This window comes from Pongo abelii, chromosome 5 (assembly GCF_028885655.2).
Source record: "Pongo abelii isolate AG06213 chromosome 5, NHGRI_mPonAbe1-v2.0_pri, whole genome shotgun sequence".
Lineage (NCBI taxonomy): Eukaryota > Metazoa > Chordata > Mammalia > Primates > Hominidae > Pongo > Pongo abelii.
In genome coordinates, this window is record NC_071990.2 from 114,745,919 (window position 1) to 114,764,610 (window position 18,692).

Below are 18,692 nucleotides of genomic sequence, written 5' to 3' on the forward strand. Positions count from 1 at the left end.
GCTTGGACTCCCCATGATTTCATTCCTGACCCATCAGTAGTCCTGGCTCACTGGCTTCTCCCCACTGACCGAGTTGTCCTTAAAAACTCTGATCCCCTAATGCTCCAGGAGACTGATTTGGGTGGTGTCCGTCACAGCCAGCTCTATGTGGATTACTCTTTCTCTATTGCAATTCCCCTGTCTTGATAATTCAACTGTGTCTAGGCAGTGGGCAAGGTGAACTCATTGAGCGGCTGCAATAATATAAATTCGATATAAATGCTTCCAGAAAAACTGAGGAGGAAGCACTACTTTGACAACTTATTCTATTAATATAAGTTTAGCACCACTCTGATACTAAAACCAGACAAGGAAATTACAGGAAAACTACAGACCAGCATCAGTCATCAGCATAAATATTAAAAGTCTTAAAATTTTAGCTAATTGGGCTATCCAAAATTATGTAAAAAGAATAATGCAACATAGCCAACTAGGCATTACCTCAGGAATGTGAGATTGGCTTAACAGGAAAATTCAGTCAATGTAATTCATTACATTATTAGAAAAATCATATTATCATCTCAATAGATGCAGAGAAAGAATTTGAAAAAATTCAACATCTATTTCTGATAAAAAGTCTCAGAAAACTATGACTAGAAAGGAACTTTCTCAACCTAACTGAAAAGGGACAATTGAAGGAAAAAAAAGATGGCTTAATACTTAAATAGTAAAAAACAAAAAGCTTTCCCTCTAGGGTCAGGAACAAGGCTGTCATCATTTCTATTCAAAATTGTACTAAAGATTCTTTCCAGCATAATGCAAGAAAAAGACAAATGGCATCAATATTGGAGTGAAGGAAGTTAAAGCTGTCTTTATTAGAAAACAACATAATTTCTATGTAGAAAATCCTACAAAACCTATTAAAAAACTGGTAGAATTAATAAATTATTTTAGCAAGGTTACAGACTAAAAGATCAGAATACAAAAATAAACTATAATTTGCATATACTAACAATGAATAATCAGAAATTGAAATTCAGAAAAACAGTATTTACAGTAACATCAAAAATATGAAATATTTTGGAATAAATGTAACAAATGATATGTGAGACTTGAACATTGAAAATGATAAAACATTGCTGAAAAAAAATTAAAGAAATTGTAAATAAATGGAGACTCATACCACATACCACATTTATATATTGAAAGACAATATTGTTAATATTTGATCTATATGTTCAATACAATGCTAATCAAAATTCTAGAAGCCCTTTTCTTTGACAAGCAGACTCTAAAATGTATATGAAAATTCAAAGACCCCTGAAAGGCAAAATTTTTTTAAGAAAAATAAAGATGGAGGACTTATGCTACCAGATTTCAAGGTTTATTATAAAGCTATGGCAATCAAGACAGTGCGGCATTGGTACAAAAGTAGGCAAATAGATCAATGCAACAGAAAAGAGTTTAGAAATTAACCCACATGCTTATAATTAATTGATATTCAACCAAGTGACCAATATAATTCAACAAGAGAAATGATAATCTTTTTGGCAAATGGTTCTGGAAAAACTAGATATCAATACAGAAAAAAAAAATAAATACACCTTGACCCTTTCCTGACAATTAATTCAAATACATCATAGAACTACACAAAAGAGTAAAATTATTCAACTTCTAGTATTAAAAAAAAAAAAAAAAAAAAACAGAAGAAACTCCTAGTGTCCTTAAGTTTGGCAAAAGCACAAATCATAAAAGAAAAATTCAATAAACTGGACTTCAGCAAAGTTAAAAACTTTTAACAGAGTGGGAGAAACTATTTGCAGGACATATAGCTGACAATAAACTTTCATCTAGAATTATATTGAAAAACCCTTCCTACTCAAAAATAAAAGGACAAATGATCCAATCTTTAAAAAATTGAACTGACACTTTACCAAAGAATATATATGATTAGCAAAGAAACACATGAAAATATGCTCAACATCAATTGTCATTAACAAAATACATATTAAAATTATAATAAGACACCAGCATGTGCCTATTAGAAATGGCTAAAATTTAAAAGACTAACCATACCAAATGTTGGCAAGGACGTGGAGGAACTGAAATAATATTTAATGCTTATAAAAATGTAAAAAGTTTAGCCACTTTGGAAAAATGTTTGTCAGATTCTTAAAACTTAAGCATCCATTTACTTAATTCTATTTTTACATATTTATGCAAAAACATAAGGAAGGCATGTCTGTCTCTACAAATATTGTACATGAATGCTCATAGCAGCTTTATTTGTAATAGTCACAACTCAAATGTCCATTAATAAGTGAATTGATAAATTATGTTTTTCCCATACAATGGGATACTACTCAGCAATATTTTTTAAATGAGCTTTTGATACACATAACTTCTTTCTGATGAAAGAAGAGAGACCAAATAGAGTATATACTGCATGATTCTATTTATATACAATTCTAGAAAGTGCAGGCCAATCTATAGTGGCAGAAAGCAGATGAATTGTTTCCTGGAAAGGGCAAGGAGGGGCAGGAGGAAGAGATTATCAAGGAGCATGCAAAAAACGTATGGATATATTTATTATCTTGATTGCGATGATGGTTTCATAAGTGTATACACATGTCAAAATTTATTGCATGTTAATTACATCTCAATAAAGCTGTTTTAAAAATTATAAAAAATCAAAACCAATACACCCACATATATAATGAATATAGATTTTAAAACAATAAATCTAATGCCTGGAACTCTTATCCAGAAATTTGGATTTCATTGATAAGTGGTATGACCTATAGATATCAAGGTTTTTGTTTTTTGTTTTTTTTTACAGTGCAGTGGCGCGATCTCGGCTCACTGCAAGCTTCGGCTCACTGCAAGCTCCGCCTCCCGGGTTCACACCATTCTCCTGCCTCAGCTTCCCGAGTAGCTGGGATTACAGGCACCCGCCACCACGCCCAGCTAATTTTTTTGTATTTTTAGTAGAGACGGGGTTTCACCGTGTTAGCCAGGATGGTCTCGATCTCCTGACCTCGTGATCCGCCCGCCTCGGCCTTCCAAAGTGCTGGGATTACAGGCGGGAGCTGCCGCGCCCGGCCGATATCAAGATTTTTAAAGAACTCCCTAGATGATTCTTATCTGCAGCAAAATTTAAGAACCACTATCCTATTCCACGACCCTAATCTGCATCTGCAGTCCTGAAAAACCCTCACCTAAATTAATGCCCGTAGTTGTCAGGGAACCATGTTGGAAAATGTGAGTAGGCAATGTAAATCCATCCTCACTTCAAGACAACAACCTGAAGCACCAAATATTGATAGCCAATCAGTAGTATCATCTTTGTAAAATGAAGGATAACTTTATATTTTAAAAATGTGCCTCTGAAAGTTCAGTGCAAGTTCTGACAACTGAAAAATATGTAACCATAGCTGCAGAATATAAGAAATAAATAATTCAGAAAATGAAGCTTTCTAGCTGGACACGGTGGCTCACACCTATAATTCCAGCTATTCAGGAGGCTGTGGTGGGAGGATCTATTGAGCCCAGGAGTTTAAGGCTGCAGTAAGCTGTGATCACACCACTGCACTCCAGCTGGGCTGACAGAGAAAGAACCTGTTCCAACTCCTCCTTCCATCCCCCACCAAAAATTAAGTTTTCTGACAAGCCCTGCTGAACAGGGAAGGTGAAAGGTACATGAGAAGGTAGAAAACGTAAAAAGGAACAACTTCAGAAGTTCTGGACAATGGATCAGGAAGTAAAGGAAGTTAACACCTCAAATCATCGCTCTTAAAAGTATTCTGTGTCAATAAAAGAAAGTTTACTTTCTCATATTTGGTGCCTTCTATATTTTTTTCTATTGAATACTTTTTAATGTGGTTTTATTTTTTAATATGCCTGTTTTATTGTTCCTTTCTTCAAAAAGGTATCTGGAATTATTTTCCTTCTTCTTATCAGCCATGCAAATAATTGTGCAGTCTTATGTTTTGGTTTATTGGTTTATTAATTTTAAGGATTTAAGGCTTCTTTTTGAACTCGTTTTACCATAAGAATATTTACATTCCTTTTCACCAACTTCTGCTTATTCAAAGATGTGAGGAAATTAGTTCACTGTGCTCAATCCTCAGCTGTTTTCTTCCAGCAACTCTGATAAGTCCCTGGAGAATTCCTTTAGGAACAAGAAAAGAGACAGAAATTGTTGCTTTCAGTCATCTGTCCCTCCCTAACACCAACTAACACTTGTCCTGAATTCCACTGAAATATTTTGTAGATAATGATAAATCTATGCAACTCTTCTAAGTGCTTGGCGTCCTTGCTATTTTATAAAGACGAGAACTCAAGAGGAAAAGAAGAGCACTTCCAGATCATGTTTGATCTTCAAACCAATGTGCAAAAATTAAAGGTGCTAAAATCCCAAAATTTTGTATAAGGAACAATTTCAACTTCTTTTATTAGAAATGGCAAAAATGGGCTAGGCACAGTGGCTCATACCTGTAAACCCAGCACTTTGGGAAACCGAGGTGAGAGAATCACTTGAGCCCATGAGTTTGAGACCAGCCTGGGCAGCATGGTAAGACCCCCAACCTCTACAAAAAAAAATTTTTTTTTAATTAGCAGGGCATGGTGGCATACATCTGTGGTCCCAGCTATTCAGGAGGCTGAGGTGGGAGGATTATTTCAGCCCAGGAGGTCAAGGCCATGATCATGCCACTGTACTCCAACTTGGATGACAGAGCAATACCCTGTTTCAGAAAAAGAAAAAAGAAAGAAATGGCAAAAACACAGGTTCGTTTTGCACTTCTTTATAGCTGTGATACTATTTAACTACAGAGGGTACAGAACTCTTCTCCGGAGGAAATAAAAGAGCTCAGACATACATTATTTCACACAGAAATATTCCAGGTAACATTACAAATTGAGACACAGGTCAAAAATGACTCCTAAATGTTTGCATTATTAGGTCAGAAATGAATTAAAGAAGATGAAAATACTATTTTTGTTTTGTTTTAAGATTATTTCCACCTTTTTTTTTTTTTTTTTTCCTTTTTTGACATGAAGTCTTGCTCTTTTGCCCCAGTCTGGAGTGCAATGGCATGATCTCGGCTCACTGCAACCTCTGCCTCCCAGATTCAAGTAATTCTTCTGCCTCAGCTTCCCGAGTAGCTGGGATTACAGGTGTGTACCACCACGCCCAGATAATTTTTTGTATTTTAAGTAGAGACGGGGTTTCACCATGTTGGCCAGGCTGGCCTCAAACTCCTGACCTCAGGTGATCCGTCCGCCTCGGCCTCCCAAAGTGCTGGAATTACAGGCATGAGCCACCACTCCTGGCCTCCACTCTTAATTTTTAAAATTTATTGTATTTTTGTTTAAGTTTCAGGGTACAGGCGCAGGATATGCAGGTTTGTTTCATAGGTAAACTTGTGCCATGGTGGTTTGCTGCACCTGTCAACCCACCACCTAGTAATTAAGCCCAGCATGTGTTAGTTCTTTTTTCTAATGCTCTCCCACCCTGCCCTCCCCCGACAGGCCCCAGTGAGTGGTTGTTCCCTCCCTGTGTCCATGTACTCTCATTGTTTAGCCCCCACTTACAAGTAAGAACATGCGATGTTTGGTTTTCTGTTCCTGCATTAGTTTGCTGAGGATAATGGCTCCAGCTCCATCCATGTCCCTGCAAAGGAGGTGATCTCATTACTTTTTATAGCTGCATAGTATTGCATGGGGTATATGTACCACATTTTCTTTATCCAGTTTATCATTGATGGGCATTTGGGTTGACTTTATGTCTTTGCTATTGTGAATAGTGCTGCAATGAACATATGTGTGTATATATCTTTATAAAAGAATGATTTATGTTCCTTCGGATATATACCCAGTAATGGGATTGCTGGGACAAATGGTATTTCTGGTTCTAAATCTTTGAGGAACCACCACACTGTCTTCCACAGTGGTTGAACTAATTTACATTTTTAATGTTAAGAATTGTATAAGCAATGACTTAATAATGGGTCATAAAGAAGTTGTAGTCATAGCCCCAATTTTAAAAATAAAACAGTTTTGAGTGATAAACAGGTAGTGATCACAGTCCCAACTTAAAAAATATACTCTGACTCTACATGGCCATATAGAATATAGCATAGTTTAATAGATATGAGAGTTATAAGAAGAGCATGAGAAAAAAAGATTACAGAAGGAATGATGTGTGTGAGTACTGATAAGCATGAGGACAACTCAAATATGAAGAATTGCAGTTGTTGTACAGCAGGCACAGTCAGAACCAAAGTCCCAGACAGATAGAGTGGCCTGTAATTTACTACCCAAATAGGACACTTTTGAGAATAAGAGGAGCACAATTAATAATTGTTTAGGACTCTCCTGGGCGAACTAGAATATATAATTATTTTACAAAGAGCAGAGGGTAATGAGAGCAGAAGGAAGAGGGCAATGGAAACACTGAAATCTCTTGAGAAGGTGTTTAAATTTGATGGGACAGGCTATTGAAATCTACCACCAAAGAGGTCACATAAGGTAAAGAAAATATTTGCTGTGTGAATGCAGCTGATCAGATGAAGATAGACTAAAGGCAGAGAAATTGGCAAGGAAGTTGTTTAAGGCAGTAAGTTCAAGATTCTGTGTCTGTAGAATGAAAAGGTGCCAAGAGTGGACTTAGGAAACATTTGAGGGAAAGAAATACAGGATAGATAGTAAACCGATTGCTGGGCAGTCAAGCAAAATGATACAGTGCTAGGACCAACAACGTAGGGAATGGGGAAAGCATTCAAGAAAAGAATCTGGGGAACTGTCAACCCAGATAAAGATGCTCAAGAAGTGCATGTGTGAAAAATGTGGGTGTGTATACAGAATATGATATGGGGAATTAGAAGAATCCAAGAAAGTGGAAAGGAAGGCGAAATAAGACAGTTCTGAGGATGGCTAAAGGAGCCTAGCAACTGAGAAGTCAAGAGCGTCCGAGATGACAAAGTGGTTGGTGGTGTTAAAACAGTGTCCAGGCTGAGAAAGGAGGAGAACAAGACAATATATTTGCCTTGAGTGACATCACCAAGATGTCTCATTAAACACAAAAACTAAGTTAACAGGGACTCAGAGAGCAAAATGATAAAGAGTAATTAAAGCCAGAGATCATTTTTTTTGTATATGTGGTGGTAAAAACTGAAAGAGATTGCAGCCCTTTGAGAAATAGCTGCAATCTTCTGCACATGATTTAAGAAATTGATTAAAACTATAATTGGAAAATACGGATGTTATGGAATTTTGGAGAAACATGCTTGATGGCTGTTCTTCTGCTGTATTTTTTAATTGTTGATTTCAATATACAAAGCTCATTTCTTTTCACCTCTTTTTGACACCATCAATCTTGGTAGCTTTGGGCTCTCCTTGGTTTACTATTGTATAACTTATGCTCAGTTTTGACCCCAATCCTATTAGTCAACTTTCAGTTCAATCGAATCTCATCCAGGCTAACAAAAATATTTTAAAATAGTACTCTTTTGTGACTAAATTAATTTTTCACTTTGACATAATTTGAGGAAGCATTGAGTATGAAAGAAGTCTCGTAATTTCATAATTAGATTACAGAGATGGGAAAAATAGAAATATCTTTTGGGCAAGTTTTTCCAATAACCTATGAAATTTAGAACTAGGTAACTTAGTTACCTGTGAAACTGGGAAAAATTTCACTCTACCTAAAGCCTTATTTTCAAATTAATTCTAAATGTTTTGAAAATCAGACCTGACACCTGAAATTTCTACATTCACAGTGTTGCCTGATGGGATATATATAATACGGCAGAGTTTACTACCTTTTTGTTCTTAAATACAAACTGGATTATATTTTCATGAATTGCCTTCTAAGTGAACTGACCAAAAAATAAAGTTATTCTAGTTTAACATCCTATTAGCTCCTGTTGGCTTAATTCTTATCTTTTTTTCATAAATCGTTCTAATTCAAGGCTACTATTTGCCTTGAACTTTTGTGTAAATTAGAAAAAGTGCCTCTTCCTCAACACTTGGCTTCAACTGGCTTCAATTGTTCAATGGTTCGAACAATCTCATAACAAATATGAACATCTACATCTTTGATGTAAATGGTGCCCTTAGAGTTGTGCAGTGTACAGCCTGCACAACTATGCACAGCACCCCTTGGAAGTTGTACCTGGTGCCTTTCTCCCTCAACTCTAGTGCACATTCACCTAGAGAAGGTAAAGCAAGGACCTGAGGCCCAGAAGAGTGAAGCAATTCCTCCATAAAGTCTTGTTAACACATGGTGGTAAAACCAAAGGGAGAGATCTAACTTCCTGGCACTTAGGACCAGAATAACCTGATTCCCTCTCAGTAATCCTCCCAGGACTGCCAACCTCCCACTCAGCAGTGATGCTCTAGCATGCCCTGGAAGGATGACATCATTATTACCCTCTGTATTAGGACTGTAACCTTAGGTAGGAAAGCAGCCTTGTTCTGCTAAGGAACTTCATTTTCTGATGTAGTATTTATAATACTTGGCTGTACTTATGCATAAAGAGAAGGTGGTGATGCCCACCTGTCTACCTCACAGACTTTGAGATTTTCAAAAGAGATAATCAATCTGAATGTTTTGTTAACTATAATGTGCTCTGATCTGATATTATCACCTTGAATCACGAAGATATTTAATAAAAGGGGAAAAAAGTAAAACTTACAATTAGTGGGAGAAGAGGTCTGGATTGGGCTTATCCCTGGGCTTATTCTAAGACAGTGGCAGAGCTAACACTCCCTCTGTCCCTGCTATTGCAACAGATACATGTAATCTCCTAAAATAACCAGACTGCCAGCTAACTAGGTGACGCACATCCAATTCAAATCCATACCAGCTCCATGCAGCTACTCTGTAATAAGAATATTTTAATATTTAATGCAGCACCTTTCATCTAAGGATTTCAAATATTTTTTAGTCAACAATTAAGTCTTATAGCACCAACAGAGCCGCCTAAATTTTTGAGAAGTTGCAGAACTTTAAAGCCAAAGGGCAATGTCTGGATGTGAAATATAATACATTGAAGACCATCCCTCTTTTCAGGTACATGTGATCATCTCATTTTAACATTTTTTTTCTTTACGAGGTCAATGGTACGTGAATTGAGTTGGGAGCTGAGAGCCTTGACACAGTGGACATACTCTTAGGGACCTAGGACCAAGCCCTGGCTTTACAGTCACCTGGACTCGTGGCCAAGACAAGTCACTTTACCTTTATGGGCCTCAGACTATGCACATGTAAAGACCCTTGAGGGCACTAGTGTTAATGGTTAAAGCATCTGTAGGGCAGGTAGATGCAAACAGATTCAGACTGAAAGGAACATTAAATAGCAAACACCTGCACTGCAATTCAAATGTGTGCTCTCTTTGTGCAGTTTTCATCTTCTGTTCTGTATCTGGTCTTTGCAACCAATCTTTCAATCCATTGATCTAGTGGAAATAAACATTAATGAGACAGCAATTGATTGGTCAGATCAATAAGACATAATTCGATCATTGTTTTGAATAGTATACACTTCACACAGAGTTTTCAGAACAGTTATCAACCTGATTTGATTACTATTAATACACCTGAACCTTGTTGGTGATTAAATTAAGGTAGCATCCATTTTTCCTCCAGGCTTCTTCAGACTTCATTAGATACTCCTAACATTTAGAAATGCTACACACTCAAGCAAACTGTCATAAGATATCTTAAGCCTCCTGCATGCTGAATCTCCACAAATGTCCTCCATGTTTGGCTCCCTTTTGAAGTTAGCAGACAAGAATGCTTGATTAAATGTATTTAAGCTTCTCACCGATCCTCCTTCCAAGTTGCTTTCAGAAGCCTCATGTTGGATTTATACTGAAGAGGTGGAAGAATGAAGGAAAAAACATATTGAGAAATAATCTGCTTCATATATATCCTTTTTTTCCAGAGACATATTGCTGCTGCTATTAAAACATTTCTTTAACGGAATTTCTTTATATCCTAATCCCCTAAGTAGTAGAAGCCTGAAGGAGTTCTTCAGATAGTCAGTCCCTTTCAACAATGTGGGATACCTCTTCTTTAGAAACCTTAAGAGATAATCAATGCTATTCTGAGGGCTGTTCTCCTACAAAATAAGAATTATAAGGAAAGGAGTCCCTGAAACTCTTAAAGCAGTACTTTGAGCTTTGTTTTGTTTTAACTTTTGGTTCTGACTATGTCAGAGGACTTGTTTCATGATTTGGGGCTGACACATAGGCTATGAAGGCTCCTTAGCTTTCTGATATGAAAGCTGATGAGGTAGGACTGAATGACTTCTAAGATCACTTTCACCAAGAACCAGTTCAGAAGCACTAGGAGAGGATGGTTAAGAGTGCAGCCTCTGGGGTCAAGCTGCTTGGTTTTGACTCTTGGCTCTCCCACTCTCCTGCTGTAATTTCTGCAAGTTGTTCTTTATTCTCTCCTCAGATATGGCCTTCATGTCTATCAAACCCTGTTCAGGATTCATGTGTAGTGAATCTTTTCCCAGTGGCCCTTCTATTCTCTAGTCACCAGAGTCTCTCTGGAAACCTCACCATACTTCCTCCCCATATAGTCTAACTCCCCATGGCTATACTACATACAATGCAAAGGAAGGGCCTGAAATACTGAAGCACCACTTATCAAATTGCCTACATAGAGTTGGACAGTAACTATTTATACATTCAGAATACTATCACTAACATATAGTATGGTGGAAAGTTCAAGTTAGGAATCAGTAAGAGATAAGAAATTGGATGCTTTTTCACTCAACATGAAGATAATCGTTTATATTCACCCATTTCTTCATTGAAAGAATGACACTTATTTCTTTCCTGAGTTTTCTTCTTCTTGGACATTGAGGTCGGCAATCCCATGTGTGTAGGTAGGATTTGTGACTCACATCTTACCAAAAGAATACAGCAACATTGATGGAATGTACATGATTATATCACATAAAATTATAGTGTCCTTCTTGCTAAGAGACTCTACCTTGTTTCCTGGCATTAGGAAGCACGTAGCCACATTTGGAAGGTGGCCAACATGGAAATAGCTGAGGGCTGGCCAACAGTCAGCAAGGAGCTGAGACCCTCAGGCTGACAGTGCACAAGAAACAAAATGTTGCCAACAACCCCCTGGCTTAGAATCAGATCCTTCTACAGTCAAGCCTCAGATGAGACCTCCAGCACTGGCCAACACTGATCGCAGCTTTGCTAGACACTCAGGGCTCCTCAAGGCCAAATTCTGACCCACAGAATATGAGAGAATAAATGTGTGTTGCTTCTGTTAATATTGTTACACAGCAATAGATGAATAATAAAATCCTCAAATTAGACTATATCCTTAAGTCAAATTTGTTTCTTCCTATTTCTTGCCCCCATACTTTTTCTTACTCTATTATCAGTTTCTGCAATACCCTCTCTCTTTTTATCTAAATTATTTCTGTTTTTAAAGGCCTAACAAAATTAGTTGTCACTTCTCTGGACTCGCAGTGTTAAACCAAATACTCAGCCCATTGGGAGCTACAGCCTTGTTTATTTTGCTATATTACCACTATGCAGAGATAGTGATAGTTTCTTTTTGGAATCTAAATTAATAATCCAATATCTTACATACAACAGATGTTCAAAAACGGTTATCTGTAATTAGTAAATGAAAAACATAATACAGTTCCAATTTGTATTGAGGAAAAAGTACAGTGGTGCATAATTTTTAATGAAAACATTTAATTACTATTAGAAATGTGTTAACAGCCACTCAAACCAAATATATATTTTAAGGATATCCCACTTGAAATTGAGTTTAAATACTCTATTAATAAAGGGTGTACATACTCAATGGTAGAAACTCTTAACAAGTGGATGAATAAAAAATAACTTTAGAGCATTTTAGGAGGCTGAGGTGGGTGGAACCCGTGAGGTCAGGAGTTTCACACCAGCCTGGCCAACATGGTGAAACCCTGTGCCTACCAAAAAATACAAAAATTAGCCAGATGTGGTGGCACATGCCTGTAGTTCCAGCTACTTGGGAGGCTGAGGTGGGAGAATCTCTTGAACCCTAGAGGCAGAGGTTGCAGTGAGCCAAGATCACACCACTGCATTCCAGCCTGGGTAACAGAGTGACACCTTGTTTCAAAAAAAAACACTTCTTGCTTTGCTTTATATTTTTCCTTTTGGAAATAAGTACTTGTTTCTAGAATGGTACTCATTAAATAGTGTTCAAAAAAGTTAAAATATATATGAAAATCTCTGAATTTGGAAATCATCTTTAGGAGAAAAAGATAATTGCTTGCTTTAAAGATGGAGTATATTTTAAATAGCTCATTCATAAATATAAAAGGTTCTTCAATATCTAAGTCTGTAAAAACTAACCCTCATTAAATTACTCATAGTAGTGAAAAAGAATAGTCGGACACTAAGATGCTGAAATTTAAAGTAACCCCAGGCACTGATATTGTTTGCAAGGTCACAGTGAGCTCAGACTGGGTCAGATCTGCCCCCCTAGCCTTTGACCAGTGCTCTCAAACTACATGTGCATGTGCTTGCACATGAGTCAATAGGAGGTAGAGTGACTCACCCAAGCATGCTGTTATTCATACAAAAGCATTACAACACTGCTCTGAGACTCAGACCATGTTGCCTTGGGCAAATCAGAAAAGTAGAAGCTTTGTCTGTATTTGTGGACTAAGAAAATATACATCCATTCAAAAGAGCAGTTGACACCAGATAAGGCCAAAAAGAGAGAAACTTTGAGTCCAGTATGAAAAAAATTGTAGATAACCATTCATTTTTACTTTCTTTAAGGAAAGCCAAAATGAATTTGCCTCAGAAAAGCAAATGTTGACAATTTCCTGATGAGAAAAGAAGGGATAGTTGCAATTCTAGTCCTTTACCCTACAGCATCCCAGCATTGTTTCTGTCGTTGCCTTTTATTAGACATTTGTAGTATAAGATACAATGAAGGGAATGGAAATGAGTGTGTGTATGTGTCTGTGTGTGTGAATGTGTGTGTGTGTGTTTACATGTACATACATACATATAGCTGGGGTAGATGTGAGAAGGAGAATAAAAAGGAGAAAGTAGAATAACTTCCACACACAGCCAATTTAAAACATCTTTCCATCGGTTCTTTCAGGGCTAAAGCCTACTTACTCCCCTACCACCCCTACCTTCACCATTTACATATGTGTGTGTGTGTGTGTGTGTGTACATGCATGTATATACGTATATATATATATATATTATATATATTTTATAGAAAGCATGGCAATATGCTACAAAGCTTTGGCTATTATTAATAGAATAGTAAAAGTCATTGAAAACAGTTATATGTAAACTTAATGCTTATGTACTACTATAAGCATATACAATGTCATTTTTTATTTTGAAACAGACAGAGAAACTCTAACAGTTAAGGAAAAATGAGCTTTACAAAAGGGCACATACTTTTGTAGTAAATATGACAAGTGCCCTTCACCCCATGATTTTTAGCTCAGCTCTAAAGTCACAGATCATTAGGTAGCAAATGCCATCAGCACTAGGAGGAGAGATCTGAGTGGTAAGGTAGAGTAGCCTGTGGTTATTAAGAAAATGAATGGAGACTGGAACATAGTATTGATTCTTCTGAAATAAAGTAATCTTACAAGACTCTAGGCCGGGCACAGTGGCTCACACCTATAATCCCAGCACTTTGAGAGGCCAAGGCAGGTGGATCATTTGAGGTCAGGAGTTCAGGACCAGCCTGGCCAAAACTGTGAAACCGCGTCTCTACTAAAAACACAAAAATTAGTTGGGCATGGTGGCCCATGCCTGTAGTCCCATCTACTCGGGAGGCTAAGGCAGGAGAATCACTTGAACCTGGGAGGCAGACATTGCAGTGAGCCAAGATCACGCCACCGCACTTCAGCCTGGGCAACACAGCCAGAACGCATCTAAAAAATAAAATAAAATAAAAGACTCTAGAAATGTTATGTCACCAGCCAAAGTAAAAATGAAACACACAATCACATAAATATTTTCATTTTCCCCCAAATAAATCTATCCCCTTCTTTGCTTGTCATGTGTGTAAAAATTAGAGTTTGAAGAAAATTGAGTTTGGTAGAATGTTGTCTCTTTCAAATCAAATTGGGGGAGAGGGATGGGCAAGATTGGACACAACTCAGATCACAAAGAAATATGTTAAGATGATAATTAATTAAATAATGTCCCATAATTATTTGCTTTCTTTAGTTCTCAATGGCCAGGAGAAGTCATGTCTGCAATCACTGATTTCCATCTGCGGCTGACCAGAGCAAATCTGGACTGTTCAACTATTACAATATCTTGCCATATTTTTTATTTTCTGAGGAAGTTGGGAGATTTTGGCTGTGGCAAATAGTTCTCTAATCATTTTGCCTTTAGATGCATGTTAACTTTCAGTAATTTATCTGGCGTGAAGTGGAACAAAGCTCCAATTCGTTCTGAATTCTACCGTGAAGGGCTGAGGAAAAAGAGAAGTGAGGTTTTTATAATGCACCAAAGCAGTCTTCCCTAGAAAACTTGCCTTAGGATCCGAAATACGCCTAAGCTTCCGTCTCATCAAGGCAAAGAGCCCTGGGTAAAATCCCAGAGTATTCAGCTTCAGCTTAGGAGCACATTAACAATAGGAACCCCCTTTCCTTGAGAATAAATGATTTGCAAACCAGCGATCACTTTCTCTGTTGTAAATAAGAATCTAAGTCAAAAACAATGATATGTTTTTCTTTTAACTTTCCGATTATCACAAATATAAAGAAATTCCAAAGAGCCCTTACTCCAAGTGTAAGCAAAACAGCAGAGGCTGCAGTTTGCGCCCTAAATCCTCTCTCCAGTGTCTGCCCTCAATCAGTGCTTTCAAATTCCTTTCATGCCACTCTATCTTCCAAACCAACCCCACAAATAAACACACTCTAAGTCTGCCCTTGAATCCTTGTTAACATTTTCTGTGACAATGGCTGATAATCATGTTGAGTTATTCCTCCTGTGTCTCCGCATTTTAGAATCAAAACCACACACTAAAGGGTTGACAGTCTACCAGTGTAGTATATCTAGCCAGAGCAAAGACTGTTTCTTGAAACATGAGGGACAGAAAGACACTTCCTTTTCAATTGTATTGACTTGGTGGCCTGTTTAATACCATACCAGTTCTGGAAGAGCCCACAAGTCTTACCTTCATTACTAAGAGAAACAAAATAATCTAGAAGAATAATTGGAGTCAAGTTGCTTTTACATCATCCAATGTACCAAATGATTTTAAGATGACATGTAAAGTGACAAATTTACAAAATTTGAAGAGCACAGAATAGGATCACAGAAGTTCTGATGTTAAAAGAACTTGGGGCTGACTCATTCTCTTGTTTCTGGATATAAGCCTAGAAATAAAAGTTGACAATCTTAGTTTTCTTCTGCAGTTTTAATTTTGCCCCTTAATAGCTATATCATCTCCTAAAAGTCATTGATTTTTAATTTATCAAAGTAATTCATACATTTGTTTGCAAAAGCCAAATAGTTCTAAAATATTACACTTATCATAAAAACCAACATCCACTGCCCCATCTCCCCACACCAACTCCTGTTTCCTAGAGGGCAAATGTTTTCAAAAACGTGTAAGCCATTTTGTCTGGTATTTTCCTGTATGTTTCTAACTAATATGCCTAAATAGTTGGCCTTCCATATCTTTGGATTCCGTATCTGCAGATTCAACCAGCCATGTATCTAAAATACTTGAAGAAAAATGCATCTATATTAAACTTGTGCAGACTTTTTTCTTGGCAATATTCCCTAAACAATACAGTATAACAACTTTTTGCATACTATTACAATGCATTAGGTATTATAAGTAATCTAGACATGAATTAAAGTATACAGGAGGATGTGCATTGGCGATATGCAAATACTGTACCATTTTATATCAGGGATTTGAGCATCTGCAGATTTGGGTATCCGTGGAAGTTTTAGAACCAATCACCAACTGAGGGTTGACTATACATCATCTACTGACTTCCAATTATGGCAGATTTTTTTAAATTTTTCTTACATTAAACCCCTCATACATTAGCATTTAATTTTAATCCCCACCATCCTCCCAGTATATTTATACATCTGTTTTTAGTTAAATTCCTATTTAGAGGTACAGTCATGCATCACTTAATGACAGGAATACATTCTGAGAAATATATCACTACACTATTTCATCATTATGTAAACATCATAGAGTGCACTTACACCAACCTAGATGGTATAGCCTGCTACATACGTAGGCTATAATCTACAGCCTATTGTCCTAGGCTGCAAACCTGTACACCATGTTACTGTACTAAACACTGTGGGCAATTGTAACACAATGGGAAGTATTTGTAACTCTAAACATAGAAAAGGTACAATAAAAATATGGTATTATATTCTTATGGGACCACTGTCATATAAGTTGTCCATCATTGACCAAAACATCACTATGTGACACATGACTATACTTCATTATAACTTCATAACTAGCATAAGTTACTTAGCCACATAGTATAATATGATTATGTTTCCATTCCCATAGTACTTCTACTATTTCTTGAAGTTAATAGTTGTCCAAATTCTGGCGGGCATGGTTACTCATGTCTGTAATCCCAGTACTTTGGTAGGCTGAGCCGGGCGGATCACGTTAGGCTAATTGTTTGAAATCAGCCTGGCCAACATAGTAAAACCCTGTCTCTATTAAAAATACAAAAATTAGCTGGGTACAGTGGCAGACACCTGTAATCCCAGCTACTTGGGAGGCTGAGGCATGAGAATAGCTTGAACCCAGGAGGTGGAGGTTGCAGTGAGCCGAGATTGCACCACTGCACTCCACCCTGGGCGACAGAGCAAGATTCTGTCTCAAAAGTAAATAAATTAATTAATTGTCTAAATTTTTAATTTACTTAGGCTTCTAAATACCTATGCCTAGTTTTTCTCAAACGTTTAAACACAACATGTATGAAAATGTTTCACAATACTATTTTCCACATGGCCAAATGCAACAGGTAGTCTCCTAGTTCTGTATTTTTTTTTCCTGAGAACGTCTCTCTCTGTTAAGTCCTCTATCACTCCCTCTCTAATCTAAACTAGCTGCTCTTTTAGGCCTGCTGCGTAGCTTTATTTGTTGCTCAGAAACATCTCTTTGCCCTCCTGTGAGGGCTCACTCTCCTGTTTCCACAATCCTGCAGCTTCATCTTTCTTAATTTCTTTCTTATCTTGATGGGACACATCTATTGGTAACTTCCTCAAAATAACTGAATGAAAGACAACATTTTGATAACTGTTCACCAAAATTTGTGCTTCTCTTTCTACAGTTTGGAGTTCTTGCTACCTGTGACTACCCAGCCAAGGACTTTATGCCTCAGGCCCTCATATTCAGGTAAATCCATACAACCAGTTCTCCACAACAGAGATATGAGCAGAATTGATGGTGACGCTCTGGGCTGGAGCCCATAAGAAGCACGTGGGCCCTTCCATCTTTTTTCCCTTTTGCTGGAAAGGAAGGCATGTATTGCAGTTGGGGACTCCATCAGTCTGGGTCCCTGAGTGATTATGTGGCTCAGAGCCCTCACCAACTCTCCATTGTATTGAACAATTGAGTGAGAAATAAACTTCTAATGTCTTCAGCCACTGAATTAAGGGATTGCCATTACCTTAACTTGATTAATAATTTGACTGGGTGGAAAATCCTAGGTTAAAAATTCTCAGAATTTAAAAAGCATTTTTTTCCCAATATTGCTTTCTGCTTCCAGTTGCTGTTAAAAATTATCCTTCCATTTCTATTTTTCCTTACCTATTTTGTTATTGTTTTGTTATGCATGGGTGATCTCACTCTCTCTGCTTTTAATTTGGTCTCATTAGTCTTGGAGGGACAACTTTGCAATAGCTGAGTGTAGGATTTCGTGTGAGTCTCTTGGCTTTGGGCTGGGTAGCAAGTCCTTTCAACCTACAGACTCAGGTTCTTTATTTATGGGGAATTTTATCACTTTATTTCTTTGAAAACACCTTTATATCTTTTCTCTTTCTTCTTACCTTCTAGCACTCTAGATGTGAGATATCCTTGATTAATCATATAAATTTATTTTATCCTATAATGTATCTTTTTGCCTTTAATCCTGCCTTCTGGGAAATTGCAACAAACCTACATTCCAAACCTCACATTAAATTTTTTCAGGATTGTATTTTCAATATCTACAAGTTATTTTCTGTTCTCTAATTGCTGATTTTATTCCATCCTGTTCTTCCTTCCTACATGTTCATCCCCCCAAAGATATTATGGTTTCTTTAGAATTTTTCTTACTAAACACATTTCTGTAGAATTCCTAAATTTTTGCAAGTGTACCCAAGTAAACCTCCTCTCATTAAATCATTTTTCATAACATTTTATTCTGCTTTCTAGTTTTTCCTATCTGTTCATCTTACAGTATCATGTGATAGATTTAGCCTCAGAGGACAATAGTACAAGTAGCTCTCATTTATAATTTATTCTCATGACATTAAAAATATTATTTTAAAGTATGTATCCATTATATTAAATACTGATTTAGGATTTTAAGGAATGTAGTTATCTGGTCTAGCCTTTGAAAAGGGATCTCAAAAATGTTTTATTTATGATAGACATGTTCTCAAAGGGTCATTCCACTGTCAATATTTATCAGGTGGTAACACTC

The 18,692-nt window shown here is 37.0% G+C and overlaps 1 long non-coding RNA gene across 2 annotated transcripts; it reads right to left on the reverse strand.

Moving 5' to 3' along the window:
* Positions 1-1,057: 1,057 nt before the first annotated feature.
* Positions 1,058-12,364, reverse strand: LOC129060039 (uncharacterized). Of its 2 annotated transcripts, XR_008526370.2 has the most exons (3): positions 9,350-12,364; positions 5,575-5,653; positions 1,058-4,150 (listed from the first exon to the last, which is right to left on the reverse strand). It is a non-coding gene; the product is annotated as an uncharacterized LOC129060039 (long non-coding RNA). The 2 variants fall into 2 exon arrangements; XR_010140322.1 differs by having other exon boundaries at positions 5,575-12,364.
* Positions 12,365-18,692: the final 6,328 nt, after the last annotated feature.